The following is a 4,198-nucleotide window of genomic DNA, read 5'->3' as shown; positions in this document are numbered from 1 at the left end:
CGGGACCCGCAGGACTCTACTTGAAAGCAGCTATATAAACCCAATTAATTAATTTAATGATAGAGTGTTTTATTTTCTGAAGTACTCTGTTCACGTCTCTTGAGACTTATGAAAAACACTTATAAACTCATTGCGGTGAATAATTTACACCACATTAATGAAGTTTTTCACATTTTTAAGACAGTAAAAGTCAAGTGTTTTAACCTTTTGTACTTGTGTCCCTTGCATAGCGCGTTGTGTAGAAACAGAGACATGACTGTGAAAGATGAGACCCGCTTTTCTTTGCTCGCCATCACGTTCTCGGACAGCCCATCCCTCTCGATGCGATGGAGACGTTACAGTATTCCGCCGTTTTTCAGAAAAGACAGTATTAAGTTTTGTCTCACTATGAAACATAATATGACTAACGATGTATTTTCTGCTTCCATGGCGATGATCTATGACCTCGGAGGTCCGTTTGTCAGTCTGAACATCTCTCACTTATCACTCCGGGCTCTCTGTCCCCACCACATCGTTTCATATTTCCGCCTGAAGATTTCTATAAAAAAAACAAGCACGCAAGTTTAGAAAAAGATGCAGTTTCTGAAGGACGGATGCCAATCAGGAAAAGCGGCCGGGACTGGCAGATAGAATGTAACCAAATGTGCCCAACATGAAGCTGGAGGAAGTTGATCTTACAACTTTTATGCCAAAAATGTGTTTTTCTTTGATCATTTGTTGTCAGTGCTTTTACTTACACTGCTTCATGTACTTTAATTTACCATCTGATGAAACGTCATATGCCAGTATTTCATAAAAGAAGCTGGACCTGATATTTACTGTCTTAAAACCAGTGGTTGAAGGCAACAAAGTAAAAGTAGTAAAATAAAATAAAAAGTATCTGTACTTTACTTAAGTACATTTTAATGGGGACACTTTTTACTTTTTCTTCACTACATTTGAAAGAAAGTATTTGTACTTTCTACTCTACTACATTTCTGAACAGTACATTTTTAAATTGGTACTATGTAAATACTTACTTTTACTTAAGTAGATATATTCATGTGAAATCTGTACTTTTACGTAAGCAACAAAATTGAGTACTTCTGCTTAAAACGTGAAAACCAGAACTATCGTATTTTTCGGACTATAAGGCACATTTAAAATCCTTTCATTTTCTCAAAAAGTCAACAGTCCGCCTTATAATCCAAAGAGCTTTATGTATTAAATCTGGTTGTGCTTACTGACCTCGAACCAATTTTATATGGTACACGGTAGGGTTGGGTATCATTAAAAAGTTGCTGAGACATACATACTGGATACATAGGCCATGATACGATACATATCTCAATACAATGAGCTTTTGATTCGATACTATATATTTCAAAACGATTCGATACAGTTCAATAAAAAATAAAGGCTAAATCATGACTCTGATACTAAAAGTCTTCTTAAACCACTTCTTGTGCAAAGTTCATATCAAATACACCCATTTTAGTCATCAAAACAGTGAAAATGTCAAATGTACTTCATCTAAACAAGCAAAAATCTGTAACGGTGTACTAAATAATTTAGTAAATTTGTAAAAAATACTGTTGGTGATATATCTATACAGCAGCCCACGTATCAATACTGTATCATCACATTAAACAATACGATATATCGATATTTCAATATTTTTGCACACCCCTAGTATATGGCACTCAAAAACTGTCAAAATGTTTTAGTACGACTTTGGTAAACTACGAATTCGCACCGCTTGATGGATTGTCGGAGCATTACGGCTACTGTAGTCAGGAACCTCGTGGAGTAAAAGGTAAATCTAGCGTCGACTGCACAACATACACTGCGCCGTGTCGCCTTGGTCACAACCCCCCAAAAAAAACAAAAACACATATATTCCACCGAGTTGTGGTCTTTAGTCCGAGAGAAGCTGACCACATCAGCGCACAAGGAGTGAGCTGTTTTTTCAGCTCTTATAGTTTATGCAAATGAGCCATGTGGTTTTATGTTTTGTTTCTATAAAACATAAACAAATGTGCGCAAAGCTGCATTAAACATATTATTACTCAATGTATATTTGAGTCCTCCTCATAGAAAAAACAAAAACAAAACAGAAAAAAAAATAATAAATTATCCACCCACATTCACATTCATAATCCACATTCACCAAGACAGGGAGGCAACGCCAGGCGAATTACACCACGATCTGCCGATGGATCGTGGATGTCTGGGCTAAGGGATCAGTCTCAAGTGTTTTCCGTTTATTTCTTTTAATGCACCTTATAAACCAGTGCACCTTATACTGTAGTCCAAAAAATACGGTAGTTTATTTAAAAGCTTTGCAGTGGTCCAAAGTTATTCCTCACTTACCATTCGGATCTTCCTAATTTACTTTTCACAACTTTCAGAGGCCAGATTAGAGTTTTGCTGTCATTAATGCTTCTAAACAACAACTAGCATGCTAATCACTCACTTCCTGAATCTTCCTTTGCGCAAATTCATGGGAAAAATTCAATACAGGTCCTTTTAACTGGATCTCCCAAGTAGGGTTGATGGTTCAATTGCCACCCAGGTGAAGTTACTGGGCAAGACATTTCATCCTCTATTTTACTCATATTACTCAGGCCGGTCCAACCAAACAAAGGCTGTTGTTCAATAACAGCATTAACCCGGCCAGTATGCCCTTGGACAACACACCGCGATCACAATGTACTTTGTTCAGATCTCTTAAAAATACAACAGGGACAGTGATGCGGGAAGATATGACGTTGTTCCCAATTGAAAAGTCATTGGTTAAATTATGTCTCCACAATATATTCAGATCAATTTCTTTGCTTTTCTAAGTTACCGATTGCACCTACAAAGACACAAACACCAAAATGCAACGTCATCCTTTTTGATTTTATTTACTTATTTGTGGTTCCAGTATTCTCTTCAGTCAGTTGTTTTTATTGTGCCTTCCACCCTTGTCTTTATAATAGCTGTGCCAGTAAAGGGACAAATTTAAGGCGATTGATCAGACTGTGCACGATTAAAATGAGACAGGTCCTGGAAACAATACGAGTGGATTAGCCAAAGTCCTTCCTAAAACCACATCATTATTAGAGCCCTGCTGTAATGATCTTTAATGGCTTAAAGGCTCCACACAATAGACTAGCAGCTGTACAAGTATAAGTACAATACTGAGTAGACTAGGTTTCAAGTAAGTAAGTAAATCTTTGTTTATATAGCGCTTTTCACAGACATTTGTCACAAAGACACTTTACAGAGCATATTATTCATTCACTCCATACCTGGGGGTGGTAAGCTACTATAGTAGCCACAGCTGCCCTGGGGCAGACTGACAGAAGCGTGGCTGCCATGCCAATCGGCACCATAGGTCCCTCTGACCACCGCCATCACTCACACACACACCATTTTCATACTAGGCAATGTGGGAGAAGTGTCTTGCCTAATAACTCAACAGCAGTTTTTTGTTTTGTTTCTTTTTGGTGACTGGCGCCCCCCTGTGGCACCTGGTGTTCCCAGCGGTCTCCCATCCAAGTACTAACCAGGCCTGGCCTTGCTTAGCTAATGAGATCTGATGGGATCAGGCATTGACAAGCCTGTATGGCACCAAGTAATTTATTTATTATGTGTTGATAAGTCCACAGCAAAAGAGTGAAAAAGCAAAAATATGAATAATAAAATAATACTTAATAGTTAAAAATTAATATAGGTCACAAGTAACCCTCACACTCTCCCCGGGGTCACATAGACCCAAAGAATTATTTCTTTCCTTCCTGCTGTCTTGGGGCAGATCAATCAGATCCAAAAATGTATTTTCTCGCCAGGCAAGGGGGGAGGGGGAGTCATAGATTTACCCAGATACCATTGGAATGAAAAACTGTGATTGGTCTAGGTCCATAAATTTATATTAACCCTTTGTTTCCCAAGAAATATTAGTCCAAGATTATAACAGCGATCTAGAAATTATTTATTACTATTGTTGTTTTTATTACTCACTGAATAAAAAATATTGAAAAATATATTAGCAGTACAAAATTTCTTTCAATATTTTTTTCTTGAGCCTTCACTGAATACCTTGAAGGCCCTGACGGTTCCACTCTGGTTGGCCAACCTTTGCTGTTTCTTTTTCCTATAGTCATGTGATTGATATTTAATTGTATTTTACAACACCTGTGGGTCCTGTTTCACCTTTATTCACCCGAGATGT

The 4,198-nt window shown here is 37.7% G+C and overlaps 1 pseudogene; it reads right to left on the bottom strand.

Annotated features, from left to right (window-relative positions):
* Nucleotides 1-3,485: 3,485 nt before the first annotated feature.
* On the bottom strand, nt 3,486-3,603 carry LOC129407573 (5S ribosomal RNA; annotated as a pseudogene).
* Between the last annotated feature and the right edge of the window lie 595 nt (nt 3,604-4,198).

This window comes from Boleophthalmus pectinirostris, unplaced genomic scaffold (assembly GCF_026225935.1).
Source record: "Boleophthalmus pectinirostris isolate CB_2022bp ecotype Guang Dong unplaced genomic scaffold, ASM2622593v1 HiC_scaffold_12, whole genome shotgun sequence".
Lineage (NCBI taxonomy): Eukaryota > Metazoa > Chordata > Actinopteri > Gobiiformes > Gobiidae > Boleophthalmus > Boleophthalmus pectinirostris.
This window is presented reverse-complemented; position numbering and strand designations above follow the sequence as displayed.